At 33.6% G+C, this 17,719-nt stretch overlaps 1 protein-coding gene across 1 annotated transcript in view; it reads left to right on the top strand.

Moving 5' to 3' along the window:
- Positions 1-17,719, top strand: part of beat-Vc (beaten path Vc) — a 633,967-nt gene that overhangs the window by 102,097 nt on the left and 514,151 nt on the right. The gene's annotated exons all lie outside the window — the stretch shown is intronic.

The following is a 17,719-nucleotide window of genomic DNA, read 5'->3' as shown; positions in this document are numbered from 1 at the left end:
ATTACAATATCCTTACAGACTACAATATATAAACGCTATGGATACATATTTACAAATTCTAGATTTTTGGATTACATAATTCATTCATTCAAATTTAGTATAATTTTACGCTTTAAATAGCATCTACTTTCAAAAAGGTCGTAGTACTTGTTGAAATCGTCAAAGATATGACGAAGAGAGTCATGATTAGCATAGTCCCTCTGAAAGTATTGAATTGCCAATAATGTAAAGTTTCTGGTTGGTCTTATTGGAACATTGAAATTCATACGACTTAAAATGAATTCCGAGATAATTGTACCCTTTAAAATGTTCATACACTCTTAGAAAAATATGTTTTTCATATGTTCCGATATAAACAAAATGTGTTTCGGGCACAATTTTAAAACACAATATATTTAAGTGCAAACATGTAATGTTCCTAAACTGACACTAAATGTTTGGGACATCTATGTTAATATGTTAGAATATATTATGTTTGGGACATGAATGTTTCATAAAAATCATATGTGTGAATGCAAACATATATAAATTTACAAATTTCGACTAAACATACATATGTTGTGATATTTTATTCAAAGCGACAGAGAGAGTATAGAGAAAGAAATAAAGATGGAAACCGGGAGAGTTGACGAAAGATATCAACATAACACAGTGAAAGAATCAAAAGAGAACAATTTCTGTGAAACCGCTTGTATGTTGTTTCGGAAAACTGTTTCATGATAAGGCCAAAAATTTGATATGCTTAAGTCTAAATATTATTTAATTTGAATAAAAAGAATAGACATTCGGAACCAAGAGAATAGACATGTGAAAAACAAACAGCATATGTTTTCACCTTGAGAGCAGCATTTTATGTATATGTGGACATGTGTTGTTTATCATTTTGGCATTATGGACACAATTTTTTCCTTGGTTCGTTAAAAGAAATCAGGGGTCTTCATAAAAATAACGAAAGGGCACTATACTCTTTTTAGAGTTGGGACAGTAAAATGAAATAAGGAGGAAATAGTGAAAAATTACACAGTAAAATGTATAAAAACAAAGTTTAGTTCCTCTTTATTAATAAGTAGTCCACGAGGAGTTTACGGACACCTTCAAATATAAAAGCGGGCATTAAGTTCGAGTTTTGCAGCTAAAACAATTTAAAAAGTTTATTTTTATGAATTTTTTATTTATGAATTTTTAAAGAAAAATAAAAGGTATTTTAGAGCGATGGTGTTAAATGCTAGTAAAAAACTGTTCACGCCTAAATAAATGTATGTTTATATTATAAAATTATATATGTATGTTTATACTCGACTCCACGTTCTTCTTTGAATTCCTTACAAATTTTAAAGTTTTGTACCAAAAACAGTTTTTTGTTACAAAATTGTTATTTTTGCAATAAAAACATAATATTTTATCAATTTCGTTTATATCAAGCACTGTTACTGACTATAAATCTTTAATAACCCACATTTCGAAGTTTCATTATAAAAATTTAATATAGTATAAATATAAATGTGTAAATTAAAAAAAGAAAAGTGTTCGGTCGGAGCAGGGATTAAACCCACGACCCTTTGCATGCAAGGCAGACATGCTAACCACTGCTCCACGTGGCAAACAAATGTATGTTTCTGTTAAACAATGTTATGTTTGCATGGGCTCGTGGGCGCTGCAAACTATGCTATATAAATGTAACTTATAACGATAATTATCTGCTGGTGACCATAACAGCTACGTAGCCCAGTGGATAGTGTGTTGGCTTACAAACTGTATGGTTCTCGGTTCGATTCTCCGTGCAGGCGAAAGGTAAAATTTAAAAAATATATAAAAGTGAATAATTTCTTCAACATTATTTGTATTACAGAAAAAGGTGCCAAGAACTAAAATATTTCGTGGAAGCGAAAATTACAAGTATGTTAGGCAATGAGCACAATCGTCTTTGGGAAAAATTCTTCCAAGCATATAATATTTTTGGGCTCAAAATGCTTCCAAACATATAATATGTTCACATAAAACAAACATATTAATGTTTCGCCAGTATCCAATAATATATGTGCTTCCTGCAAAATATGTTTGGAACATATGTTAAAGAAGCGATTTTTTTTGAGGGTGTAATAAAGGTCAAATTTAACATTTTTCTTCGACTGCTCAATGTAGGTAGTTTAACGAGGGCAAGCCTATCTTTATAAGAGGAGATATTGTGATAAGTCCAGCCATTGCTCCGCAGACAAAAGAGAAGAAACTGTTTCTGAACTGATTCTATTTTATTCGAATAAATATTATAAACAGGGTCCCAAACAACGGAACCATATTCTAGCGTACTTCGAGCAAGAGAGATATATAATTTTTTCGTAGTAAAATGATCAGAAAATTCCTTAGCCCATCTTTTCATAAAACCAAGGGAACTACACGCTTTGTTTATCATCATCGAAATATGTTGCTTAAAGTTCAATCCTACATCCAGTAGTATACCTACACGGACGAAAAAGACTGTTTTTCATATGTTTGGGTATAAACATTATATGTTTGGAACTCAAAATTTTAAACACAATATTTGTGAGTGCAAACATATAATGTTCATAAACTAGCATAATATGTTTGGGACATATATGTTAATATGTTAGAACATATTATGTTTGGGACATAAAATGTTTGTAAATATAATATGCTTGGATGCAAACATATATTAATTTAGAAATAGCCCATAAACATATATGTGTTTACAAAGAGAGACAAAGTGTATGCTGGAAGTAAAATAATGAAAGTAACCAATTGGCGCATTACAAATATATATACACAAAGAAAATTTCATTAAATATAGGAAAAATACTACGTGTGAATATAAACAAGTATAAATTTACATATTATGAGTAAACATATATATGTTGTGATATAAGACTTCGCCAAAAATTGTATATGCTTAAGTAAAATATTATAATGAGTATTCGGAGAGAAAATTCATTCGCATCCAAGATAAAATATATTTGAAAAAAGGAGCATGAGTTTTGTTTATCATTTTCGCATTACGGGCACAATTTTTTTTCGTCAAAACAAATCGGAATGTAGGACGAGTAAGTCAAAATATTCAAACAAAGGTAATTAAAGTGATCTTCATGAAAACTAACGAAAGGGCAGTATACACTGAACAAAAAGCATGTCCGGTTCCAAAGATTGTGTCTCCACTTTAACAATTTTGGTATTGATTCCGAACCAAAGAAGCGGAGAATACAAGTAAGGCTGCTTTTAAGACACAATTCTCTTTTAAATGGGGTTTTGTGTACTTGACTCTACGAAGAACATTTCAATGTTTCGCTTTTTCAGCTTTTTTTCACATGCTATAAAATGTCCGTTAAAAACAAGACTTCCAGTAGAAATTATGCTATGTTTCAAGTAAAAAACTCTTTAAAATAAAGTATTGAAAAACATATCCTCTTTATTAATGAGTAGTCCAAGAGGAGTTGACGGATTTTTTCGAAAATAAAAGCGGGCATTGAGTTCGAGTTTTGCCGCTAAAATTATTTCTCATTTTAGCGGCAAAACCAGAATTACATTACAACTTTTTCAGGTAAATTGTATTATAACACGGTGGGGAAAGATCCAAAGCAACAATTGAATAAGTTTATTTTCTGTTAAAGAAATTATTAATGAAAAGTAAAAGGGTAAACATGGCCATTTTAACGCGATAATACCAATTTATACCGGCCTTAAGAATTAAATTAAGTACAAAATTATTCGTTAATAAAAATTCATATTTATTTGTATTTCTAAATTAATGGTGTTACATGCTAGCAAATAATTGTTCACACCAAAATAAATTTATGTGCTGTTGTAAAATTACTGTTTAGAATTTAAATATAATGTGCTTTTGAATGGTTATCGTTAACCTTAGGATTCGATGGAAAAATATTTTTATATACTCGAATTCACGTTCTTCTTTTGTAAGAGTTTTTGAATTTCTTCGAAAATTTTAAACTTGTATACAAAAACCTTTATTTGTTACACAATTTTTATTTTTGCAATAAAAAAATAATATTTGATTTGAACTCAGTCCATTTCGTTTATATCAAGCATTTTTCTTTTCTGACTGTAAGTCTTTTATAAAACACACTTTACAATTTCGTAGTAAAAATTTAATATAATAGTATGTAATGCTGAACACCTTTTCGGGAACTTCCGAACGAATCTGGAATATATGTTAAAAAATATATTAAAAAAAAATGGTGTTGGTCGAAGCAGGGATCGAACCCAGGACCCCTGTCACGCAAGGCGGACGACCAACATCTGCTCCACGCTTCCAACAAATGTATGTTTAACAATATTATGTTGTTAAACAACGTTATGTTTGCATCGGCTCGTGGGCGCCGCAAGCTATGCTATATAATATAACTTATAACGATAATTATCTCTTGATGACCATAACAGCTACGTAGCCCAGTGGTTAGGTTAGGTTATGTGGCAGCCCGATGTATCAGGCTCACTTAGACTATTCAGTCCATTGTGATACCACAGTGGTGAACTTCTCTCTTATCACTGAGTACTGCCCGATTCCATGTTAAGCTCAATGACAAGGGACCTCCTTTTTATAGCCGAGTCCGAACGGCGTTCCACATTCCAGTGAAACCACTTAGAGAAGCTTTGAAACCCTCAGAAATGTCACCAGCATTACTGAGGTGGGATAATCCACCGCTGAAAAATTTCTTGGTGTTCGGTCGTAGCAGGAATCGAACCCACGACCTTGTGTATGCAAGGCGGGCATGCTAACCATTGCACCACGGTGGCTCCCAGTGGTTAGTGTGCTGGCTTACAAACTGTGTGGTCCGCTGTTCGAATCCCCGTCCGGCAAAAGGTAAAATTGAAAGAAAAAAAATTATAAAATTTAATAATTTCTTCTACAATGTTTGTATTACAGAAAAAGGTGCTAAGAACTAAAAAAAACTCATGGAAGTGAAAAAATGTGAGGCAATATACAATTAGGCAGAAAAAAAATTTAGCACAATATTCTTTGGGAGAAAATTCTTCTCAGCATATAATATTTTTGGGTCCAAAATGCCTCCAAACATATTATATGTTCACATAATAAAATATAGTTTTTTACAAAACAACATTATTGAATTTGGATGGAAAAATACTTTGAGGGTGTAGATCAAGAAATTGGTCAACGCGCACAATATCGGTATCATTCTCAGCCACAATAGACCCCTTCTTAAGATAATTCGGCAATGAGTTTGTTCTCCGCTTTGAATTTTCAAATTTGAAAAACGATTTTGAATTATGTCTAACCTTCTCTTTCATGGAATCCCTATACCTCCGGTAAAGGTATCTATTCTCAATGTTGTAGCGAGATCTCATACTAACATAAACAGAGAAATCGAATCAGAAGCCAGATTTTTTTGTATTTCTTAAATAAATTATTCTTCCTATTTTTCATCCCAGAAAGCATTTGATTATTCCACGGGGGGTCTGAAGATGTAAATGATCTAATCAAATGGATTGATTTAGAAAAACAGAAAATAAAACATCATAAAACTTTTCTACTAAGATTTCTAAATCATTTGAAATTAAAATTTCCTCCCATACTACACCAAGGCTAATAGGTCGTTTAATTTCCCGTAATAAGCTCTATGAAAACAATATTGCCTCTTGCTAAAGGAAGTTTTAGCAGTTCGAGATTGAATTGGAAGAGAGATCTGTGTGATACAAGTTGGATTATATTTGTCTTCTGGCAATACTTAAGGTGAAGAAGAACTGGTACATATTTCAGAAGGATGATTAACAAAGATCAGATCTAAAAGTTTTTTTTTTTTATATTCAAGACTTTATTTACTTGAAATAGACCAAAGTTCAACAAAGGCTTAAGTCTGTCCATTACTATCTCATTAGAAGGTACAGGGTCTAGAATATTGGAATCCGTAGAATGTTCCCACAAATTGATGGTAAGTTAAAATCCCCAAAAGTAAGAAGAAAATCAGACCGTTTCGATGACGAAAAAACTAAAGAAATTGCTGAAACATGACTATCGTATGTAGTGGGAGGAGAATCGGGAGGAATATATGAACACGTAATAAATATAAAAAACTTTTTATACCCTCCATCATAGGATGGGGGTATATTAACTTTGTCATTCCGTTTGTAACACATCGAAATATTGCTCTAAGACCCCATAAAGTATATATATTCTGGGTCGTGGTGAAATTCTGAGTCGATCTAAGCATGTCCGTCCGTCCGTCCGTCTGTTGAAATCACGCTAACTTCCGAACGAAACAAGCTATCGACTTGAAACTTGGCACAAGTGGTTGTTATCGATGTAGGTCGGATGGTATTGAAAATGGGCCACATCGGTCCACTTTTACGTATAGCCCCCATATAAACGGACCCTCAGATTTGGATTGTGGAGCCTCTAACAGACGCATATTTCATCCGATTCGGCTGAAATTTGGTATATGGTGTTGGCATATGGTCTCTAACAACCATGCAAAAATTGGTCCACATCGGTTCATAATTATATATAGCCCCCATATAAACCGATCCCCAGATTTGGCTTGCGGAGCCTAAAAGAGAAGCAAATTTCATCCGATCCAGCTGAAATTTGGTACATGGTGTTGGCATATGGTCTCTAACAACCGTGCAAAATTGGTCCATATCGGTCCATAATTATATATAGCCCCCATATATTGGTTCACATCGGTCCATAATTATATATAGCGCCCATATAAACCGGTCCCCAGATTTGGGTTGCGGAGCCTCAAAGAGAAGCCAATTTCACCCGATGCGCCTGAAATTTGGTACATGATATTGCTATATGGTCTCTAACAACCATGCAAAAATTGGTCCACATCGGTTCATAATTATATATAGCCCCCATATAAACCGATCCCCAGATTTGGCTTGCGAAGTCTCCAAGAGAAGCAAATTTCATCCAATCCGGTTGTAATTTGGAACATGGTGTTAGTATATGATCTTTAACAACCGTGGCAGAATTGGTCCATATCTATCCATTATATATAGCCCCCATATAAAACGTTCTCCAGATTTGACATCCGGAGCCTCTTGGAGGAGCAAAATTCATCCGATCCGGTTCAAATTAGGAACGTGGTGTTAGTATATGGTCGCTAACAACCATACCAAAATTGGTCCAATCACACAAAAATTGGTCCATATCGGTTCATAATCATGGTTGCCACTAGAGCCAAAAATAATCTACCAAAATTTTATTTCTAGAGAAAATTTTGTCAAAATTTTATTTCTAGAGAAAGTTTTGTTAAAATTTTATTCGGTTCATAATAAAATTTTCATCATTGTCAAAATTTTATTTCTACAGAAGATTTTGTTCAAACTTTATTCGGTTCATAATCATGGTTGCCACTCGAGCCAAAAATAATCTACCAAGATTTTATTTCTATAGAAAATTTTGTCAAAAGTTTATTTCTATAGAAAATTTTGTTAAAATTTTATTTCTGTAGAAAATTTTGTCAAAATTTTCTTTCTATAGAAAATTTTGTCAAAATTTTCATTTCTATAGAAAATTTTGTGAAAATTTTATTTCTGTAGAAAATTTTGTCAAAATTTTATGTCTACTTTGTCAAACTGAATTATATACGTATTGGATCGATCTTTTTGATTTAATATATACCACGTATGGACTTACATCAATTTAGAAGATGGTGTTAGGAGGTTTTAAGATACCTTGCCATCGGCAAGCGTTACCGCAACTTAAGTAATTCGATTCTGGATGGCAGTGTTTAGAGGAAGTTTCTACGCAATCCATGATGGAGGGTACATAAGCTTCGGCCTGGCCGAACTTACGGCCGTATATACTTGTTTAATTTAACTTTTACGGCTAAGAATTCACTATTAAAAATATTTTGCAAGCAAATTTGCTCAGAAGGAAATGCGGATAAAACTGCTATAAGTACTCCACCACCTGTTTTTTAGAAATACAAATGCAATCACATCTAAAAATATTGTAATTTGAACAAGGGATTTCTGAATTGAAGACATTATTTTTTAACCCAGTTTCCGTAAAGATTATTATATCATAGTTAATTGAAAAACTATTTGCATAAAGGCAAGTAAGTTTAGTGTTTAGGCCTCTAACATTCTGATACAAAAGCGAAATTTCCCTTACTGTTGAAGGCGAAACTAGTTTTTTTGCCAATTCACTACTGCGAGCCATATCATTTTTTGGATTTTCTCTGAAAATATACTCATGAACAACGGCCTTTGGAAGCCAAAACTCAGGATGAACTATATAATCAAAAAATTCCTCTGGAACAATAACTTTAAAGGATACTGATCTACGCTTCGCAGCAAATTTAAATTTATGTACTTCTAAATCAATTTCATTCTTTAGTTTCCATTTAATATATGTTGAAATATCCTCGGACTAGGTTTCATCAGCAAATCGCGATATAAATATAGTTTTCATAGGAGCAATTACTTTTAGTTGATTCATCGCATTAATATCAGGGGTACCAGATGGAGAATTAAACGTATTTGTAATAGATGGTGATGAGTTTGCAGGATTTCCTCTGGTAATAGCGAGATTGTTTGATTGGTAAGATGTATTAACCGGTCTTGTATAGAAATAGATGGTAACAAATTGCGTGATGTGCCAGGTGTTGTGGTACATTTTGGTGTAGTATCATCGTTTGCATCAGATGTTTTCTTTTTCTAGAAGAGTCTTTTTCTAGAAGAGTCTTTTTTTAGAAGCGTCTAGAAATTTCTCTAAGCATAGAGCGTTGTTCAACATTTCTTTATATTTTGGAATTTCTCTACGACTGAATTAAGCTCGCCACTTATAGACTCAAAAGCCAACTTTGTATTTTTAAAAAATGTAAAAAATCCGTTATCATAAATGTTGCGTTTTGAACAGCGCCAACGAAGCCGCTTGTCTTCATTAAGATGATCTACCGTACGTGCAGTCAGTCCAATACATTTCGAGTGGTATAAGGAGAGACATAGCCAACAAGACACCATCGGCTCATTTTCCTTATCAATTTTGCCATACCATACAAGTCATTGTAGGTATTTAGGTACTAATCCCTAGTGGGGTTGTGAATTAATGAGTAAATCCTTAGTTTGTTCAACAACCAATTGGTATGGTGAATTAATATTGGTAACAGCTGAGATGGTGAAAATGACAGTGTAGCAATTTATGACAGATCAAGTCTTACACGAACAAAACAACACAGCTAAAACAACTGAAGAGAAGAATAGGGCGTAACTAACAAATGGTGTTTTACAGCAACAATTCTTTAACAGCAAACTGCAACAACAGCTATGCAGGAACAAAAGGTGAACACCAAATACTTTTGTTTTGAACTTTTCTATAATTCAAAGGCAAACCAACCACTTGAATTCTACTAATCGAGACGTTGAAACACTGTGTGAATGTATTTAAGTACGTAGGTGTCACACACTTTAAATTTGAGTAGAAATTGAAATGTCGATAAAAAGAGAGATATGTGAAAACACGACCGCACAGTAGAAGAACGAAAAATTTACGTAATAATATTGCCCGATTTATACGAATTCTAATTTATTACCCACATTTATTGAACGATTTCGTCTTTTTTAATAATGGACTCAATATTATTTATATACTAACTCTGTAGGTGCAAAATCAACTATAGCTACAACTATACAGTTTGTCAAGAAAGTGTTTTGACAATGGGATAAAAATTATGTTATGTTCCAAAATTAAATATAATGAAATTTTAAAAAAATATTTTATTATGTATTTTGCAAAGTATACATACGTACACAGAATTAAAAATTTAATAAAATATTTAATATTTCAATTATTTCTAGAATTTGAAATATTTGGCAATGTCAAAAGACTTTCTTGACATACTGTATATATTTAATATCAGACACTTCTGCTATAAAACTCTACGGTCTTAATGTTCTTAAATATGGAAATGCGGTTTATCTCTTAAACCTATATCAATGTTACCTCACAAATTCTTATGTTTACTAATTCAGTAGGGGTGGTTTAGGGTACGATATAGTTGGCCCGACTTTCTACTTTACTCACTTGTTTTATATTACTATTCATTCAGATAATAATTATGTTATATACAAAATATGTTTCTATGCCTCAGCGCCGCTCGGGCATAGTTGAGGCTAGTATTTTACTACACTCTTATGATATGTAACAACAATTTGCCTAGTTCAACGAAAAGAGAATAGTACAGTGTATTAATTAAATTCTGCAAATTGCAATGAAAGAAAAAAGGGAACATTTTTCTAAATTCAAATATTTTCTCGCCTTTTTCCAATATTGAGATTTAAGTTCACCTTCCTGTCCAAAAAAATGCCAAGTATTTTGCACACTCACCAAAAGGAATTTCAATACCCCTAAGGGTATGGGCTTAACCATGGGAGTTTTGCGATCTTTGCAGTGCAAGACTAGTTCTGTCTTTGCAGGATTTACCCCAAAATAGGGATCTTTGGTACAAACCAGTAATCGATTTTTCGATTATGGACTTTTAATCAAAAATCGATTATCGATTATTTTTACCAATAAAAATTCGAATATTCGATTTTTTATAATCGAATTTCAAAGAAATAAAGATTCTACAAAATATTAGATTTTATGAAATCCATTTGCCTTTTTGTGAGTGTTATCGTAGACCAAGGGAGGTATAGACAACGAAAGTGAATTCACAGCATTGTAGTTTGTCTGCACACCGTAGATGGCTCTTTTTCGCCACAATTGAGCGATTTTTTAATTTGGCTTTAATTTGTATTCTTTCCTTTGTTCTTTTGATGAAACACCCAATATTGGGAAAACATGTAAAATTCTATACATCCACAGCTTTATTGTAATGCAAATTGACTGATTTGTACGTTAATTCTCGTTTTCCAAAAAGAAATTGAGTCACTTGACTGCGCAATTGAGTGGAATGACTGCGCACTGCAAATAAACAAAATTATGGTGAATTGTCAAACGATGTTTTTTATATTTTTTTGTCTATGGTGTTATCAACAATAGTTGGTAGGAAATGCCAAAAATTAGTGTTCCAGTCAAATATGTTATTGTTTTTTTTTTATCGTTTAATATAGTTTTAAAATGTTCAATATAAAATTCTTAACTTGTACGAATCATTTATCATTATTTCCCCAAAATTACACTTAAAAATTTAATGAAATTTAAGACACAATGAATTAATTTCCACCAATTTGATATTTTTATTCTTATTGGTAATAAAAGTCTATAAATTAAAATTAAGAAATATGTGCTCGTTTCCTTACATATAGGTACATCTCAATTTAATTGAAACCAATGAATAAAACATTAAAATTGATTTTTGATAGTCAAAATTAAAAAAAATAGTTCAAAATCTAAAATCTATTTTTAATAGTCAAAACTAAAAGATTTTTCTATTTTTAATAGTCAAACCTAAAACCGATTTTGCGATTATTTTTATGTTAATATTCGATTTCGACTTTTTTAGATTCTCATGTCAAAATTCGAATAATCGATTTTCGATTTATAGATCCCTACACCAAGACCTTTCTCTTTCGCCTATTTCTCAGTAATCCGTAGGGAGGGAAGAAGTGATAGAACTCCTCCTAGGGAGTGTCTCTGTTTACATACCTTCGTATGTTTGCTTGTCCTAGTGTGGATGAAATACGTCTCTTCATTATAAGTTCGTCTAACAGCCTAAGTATACCTGGATCAACATTCAGATTTGCCAGTCCATTTAATATCGAGCTCGGATGGACGTTACTCGATGTCTAGAAACGCCACGATTGTGTATTCATTGAACGATGGTGAGCTTTGTGCGTGAGTGTGCGTGAGCGTGAATAACAAACCAAAATGTCGTGCGTGAGCGTGAGTCACGAAAATATTATCTTAGTGAGTGTGCGTGAGTAAAGATTTACGCTCACGAAAATAATCCTGCTCACCAACATAAAACGCTTAAGAGTTAAATTCATTTACAATTTTAGTGACACCTGGGATGTTAAGAGTGTAATAACGCTCTCGATTTTAATAATGCTCATGTTTTCAGACGCGTCGCTAAGGTAAATTACTCAAAAAATTGTTCGTGAGTCACGACATTTTTCGTGAGTCACGATATTTTTCGTGAGTCACGGTATTTTTCGTGAGTCACGACATTTTCGTGCGTGAGTGTGCGTGAATACAAATTTTCTTTTCGTGAGTGTGCGTGAGTCCTACCAAACAATATCGTGCGTGAGTGTGCGTGAGTAAGATTTTTCCGTCGTGAGTGTGTGTGAGCGTGAGTAAAATATTACTCACGTGCACACCTCTAGTCTCAGTAGACCTGCCCTTCGAGTATGCATGCTGTCGTTTCGAGAGCAAACTTGAATCGACGCTATATTACTTAACTCCGTAGATCACCATGGCGGTCGATGTCATAGTCGATACGCGGAACGTCGGAAAACAAACCACCATAAAATAATAACAAACTTATTATTTTATGGTGGTGGGTATAACAATGATTGTCCAAATAATGGAGGACGTTCCACGTCAGTCCCCTTTTCACAATAAAGTAAAAAATAATATTGGCTCTACTCTCCAGAATATTGTCATTATACATAATTTTCAATTCAGCATTTGTCTGGTTTGCTCAGTATTTTCCGAATTTTCATGTTGGAATATTTTAATTCAAATGCCTTTGAGCTTAAACTGATCTATTTCACGAGCGAAATAGGTCTTCGTAGTGCCGCTTTTCTATTTCTGTCGTATGCTGAGAAGAAAAATGGTCGAAAATTCTGATCCAGCCAAAAACAATTAAAACAAACGATGAAGCCAGGATATGCTAGTTTTATCTCTTCTTCCAGCATATGAAATAAAAACAGGATTCGATGTTTGTCAATAAGAGGCATATCTATCTATTAAATAAAAAATTCCACAAATTGGGTTATTAACTGGATTACTATTAAAAAAATATTTTTTTATTTTAAAAATATTCTTTATATTCAATTAACAGGTTGGCTGATAAGTCCCCGGTGTGACACATAGATAGCGTCGCTAGTATTAAATGCATATTATTTTTATATAGTACCAACCTTCAAATGATTCGTGTCAAAATTTGACGTCTGTAAGTCAATTAGTTTGTGAGATAGAGCGCCTTTTGTGAAGCAACTTTTGTTATTGTGAAAAAAATGGAAAAAAGGAATTTCGTGTTTTGATAAAATACTGTTTTCTGAAGGGAAAAAATACGATGGAAGCAAAAACTTGGCTTGATAATGAGTTTCCGGACTCGTCCCCAGGGAGATCAACAATAATTGATTGGTATGCAAAATTTAAGAGTGGTGAAATGAGCACGGAGGACGGTGAACGCAGTGGACGCCCGACGAAAACATCAAAAATTCCACAAAATGATTTTGAATGACCGTAAAACGAAGTTGATCGATATAGCAGAGGCCTTAAAGATATCAAAGGAACGTGCTGGTCATACCATTCATCAATATTTGGATATGCGGAAGCTCTGTGCAAAATGGGTGCCGCGCGAGCTCACATTTGACCAAAAACAACAACGTGTTGATGATTCTGAGCGGTGTTTGCAGCTGTTAACTCGTAATACACCCGAGTTTTTCCGTCGCTATGTGACAAGGAATGAAACATGGCTCCATCACTACACTCCTGAGTCCAATCGACAGTCGGCTGAGTGGACAGCGACCGGTGAACCGTCTCCGAAGCGTTGAAAGACTCAAAAGTCCGCTGGCAAAGTAATGCCCTCTGTTTTTTCGGATGCGCATGGAATAATTTTTATCGATTATCTTGAGAAGGGAAAAACCATCAATAGTGACTATTATAAGGCGTTATTGGAGCGTTTGAAGGTCGAAATCGCGGCAAAACGGCCCCATATGAAGAAGAAAAAAGTGTTGTTCCACCAAGACAACGCACCGTGCCACAAGTCATTGAGAACGATTTCAAAAATTCATGAATTGGGCTTCGAATTGCTTCCCCACCCACCGTATTCTCCAGATCTGGCCCCAGCGACTTTTTCTTGTTCTCAGACCTCAAAAGGATGCTTGCAAGGAAAAACTTTGGCTGCAATGAAGAGGTGATCGCCGAAACTGAGGCCTATTTAGAGGCAAAACCGAAGGAGTACTACCAAAATGGTATCAAAAAATTGGAAGGTTGTTATAATCGTTGTATCGCTCTTGAAGGGAACTATGTTGAATAATAAAAACGAATTTTGACAAAAAAAATTGTTTTTCTTTGTTAGATCGGGGACTTATCAGCCAACCTGTTACATTCGAATGGTCATAAAATCCACATTTTTTATGAGTCTTATGAACGTGATGGGGGAGGATATAAGTCCCAAACTCAAATCCCAAACTCAAATTGGGCGATTTGACCGCCCCAAGGAAGGCCAAAACGCCCAAAAATCATTTTGGGCGATATGTTCGTTGGGGGATATGTCCGGTCGTCGTCGATTTATTCTCTTCTGATAAGTTTCACTGCAACTGTTTTAAGATGCTTCTGACCTGTATTTCATTGACCTTAGAAGATGTGTAAATATGACGTTCCTACGAGTTGGTACAAAGCTCGCTCTACCCACCCAATGTGTGGTAGTACACTAAACTAATTTTAGCGTTTAGAAGATCATATAGTCGACAGCCCTTAGCTCGTACAATTGCACCCCATAGCGTACATAATTTTAACTCTGTGTGTAGAGTACAAAACTGCCTATACCTATAATATTATCTGTTTATTTTCCACAGTTACATTAATCCAATAAATACTTAAAATGTTAAGTTCGGCAGGCACCAGTTGTGCTTTGCCCAAGATTAAAGCTAAAGAAAACTTTTTTTGTTCTGCAAAAAAATTCATATTGGCTCCAAGGGCATTACGAATATTACCATACAAGTTTTGTATTTGCCATGATGGCAGCACAAAGGAAATTGTTTTTTGGCGGCTTGTCTTTTATACTACAACTTTGGCAGATTTAAAGCCTTAAACATTTTCCATAAAAAGATATGGCTAAATTCATTTAAATTTCATTATAACTTTTTTATCGTTTTTTTTTGTTTTTGTTTTTTTTTTATACAGATAAACAAAGGCGTACGCACACCCGCACACTGGAGAATCCACACAAATTCCGCGATGCGTGTGAGTGTGTGTATATATTAACAGTATTCAACACAACCATAACCATAAATACATTCCCAACATTAAAGCTCAGAATTCAGGAGAAAATCGAACGTTTATTTAACTTTTTATTATCGATTCTGCGTTGATATCAATTTATAGGCACATGGATGTATTCAATATTTATGACATTAGATATGATATAGTACAACCGCTTTTATGTAGTTATGGAGAGCTTTTATTGGCAATGTCTTCCTGTTTAACCCTCAAATGATTGTGATTGACGACTTTATCGCACCAGAGAGAAACATGGACTCGAATGAAAAAGTATCTCGAAAGTAGAAGAATTTCTACACGCAAAGAAAAAAAACCTTTGGAAAACGTGTACGGAAAACGTTTTTCTTTTGTTAGAGTTTTTGTAATTGCTTCGAAAATTTTAAACTTTTATCACCAAAAAAAAAAATTCGTTTGTTACAAAATTTTTACTTTTTCAATAAAAAAAGTTATTTTTGAAACAACAACACAGTCCATTTCGTTTATATCAAACACTGTTCTTTTCTGACTTTAGGTGTTTAATAAGACACATTTTACAGTTCAAAATTTAATATACTACAATGTAATGTTGAAAACTTTTTCGGAATCTTCCGAACATATCTGGAATATATGTAAAAAACAAAACTTTGGTCGAAGCAGGGATGGAACCCACGACCCTTGGCATCCAAGTTGGACGTAGCAACCACTGCTCCACGGTGCCAAACTAAATGTTTGTTTCTGTTAAATAAACTTTGTTTATTCGGTTCGTGGGCGCCGCAAGCTATGCTATATAAATATAACTTATATGGATTGTTGAACGCACCGTTCAACTAGATTAAGTATTTTCATTCATTTTATATAATTTTTTTGTTTATTTAATTTCTTTAAATATCACGTTGAAATAATATCTTATTTTCATTTAATTGTAACGTCAAAACGACCTATTAACTTTTTATATAATTTTAGTACATTTGCTCTTTTTGATCTCATTTATTTTCGTTAAGTTTTATTTTTTCTCTCCGCATGAAGCGGTTCTTTTGTACTTTAAGTTAAGTTACCAACTTCACCTCGACCAATAAAGTAGCAAATTATTGTATGAATTCAAGTGAAATTCTTTTTGTTGTTTTCCTTTATCCTTTTGGAAAACCCCTTTAAATATTATTAGCCCTTGGTTCACGACCAGAGCTAACATGGATAATTATCTATTGATGACCATAACAGGTACACAGCTCAGTGGTTAGTGTGTTGGCTTACAAAGTGCATGGTCCGCGGTTCGATTCTCCGTCCAGGCGAAAGGTATAAAAATTTATAAAATCGTATAATTTCTTCTACATTGTTGGTATTAAAGGAAAAGGTGTTAAGAACTAAAAATCCTCGTGGATGTGAGAAAGATGTGAGGGAAAATGCAATTAGCAAGAAAATAATGTTTTTTTTGAGTTTATCTTTATTAAATTGTTTTTACATCCTGGAAAAGAATAAACGTTTATCACAAAAAGTATATACTTTTCTTCCAAATACACTTCCGTACAGTGAAAAGCAAATGAGAAACGAACTTTGTTTGTCTAAAATTTCGTTTGGGAGGAAAGAATTATTTTTTTGCGTGTATTAGGAGGCTGGTACGTTTTCAAGCAGATCAAATTTATTGCAATCAAAAGTTCGGCTCGGCCTAATATTGATTTATTTTTTAAATATATCACTTTAGAAATTTCCGATATTTTTCATTGTTTTATACGCTTTGTCTGGAAATGTCGACTTACTCAACGCCTCCCCTGTTAAAAAATCGAAATTAACATCAAATTCTACAATAAGTTTAGCTTTGTACCAATTTCTTTGGTACGAATTATGGCCTTCAATCGGTGGATAAAACCATCACATGATTTTCTGTCCAGGGATTCAGTACTGTCTTTAGGATATTTTCGGCATTTTTTTGAACCTATGGATAAACATGAGCGGAGAGCGGCCATTCCACGTTATCGGGGGTCATACGATGGCAGTTCGGAAACTTCTTATAAACAGAAAAAAAATTAAGTGTTTTGGAATCTTCCATCTCTGTTATGAACACATGTTAAATTGTGTTTCGATCTGGCAACTCCTTCATATAGAAACAGGTGTTCAAAAAAGACGCATCCGCAATTTTTTTACAATGGAAAAATTAGGAATGTGAATTAGAAAAAGTGAATTTTACAGGAAACGACTTTTTTTTTAATTTCCCAAAAACCGTATAAGATAGAAATTCCCTTCTTTCGGTCTTCGATCATATTTATTATCGATTTTTTTAGTATGTTCGAACGCAAAATAGTGACAATAGGACATGGCTAAAAATGACTTAGACCACTATAGTTTAGTTAGTCACAGGCTAAGTACAATATTAACCATAACTTTTGATAGAAGTGTCCAATAAATTCGAACTTTAGACAGGATGTAATTTACATCAATCCGAATAAAAAACAACGAACTCCATCAAAACTTGCTAAGTCGACTTAGCGTACTCTGGAATGAGGTCATCGATATATTAGGCAGGAAACATGGAGTGTTTTTATGCAGTTGAAATAGGATAGTCCCCCATGGATTCCACACAGGAGGAAGAAAAATGTGTACTTTAACTTGGTACTTGTTGTGGCAGTAAGGGGG

This window comes from Haematobia irritans, chromosome 1 (genome assembly GCF_050003625.1).
Source record: "Haematobia irritans isolate KBUSLIRL chromosome 1, ASM5000362v1, whole genome shotgun sequence".
Taxonomy (NCBI): domain Eukaryota; kingdom Metazoa; phylum Arthropoda; class Insecta; order Diptera; family Muscidae; genus Haematobia; species Haematobia irritans.
The sequence above is the reverse complement of the archived record's forward strand: the minus strand, read 5'-3'. Positions and strand labels throughout refer to the sequence as shown.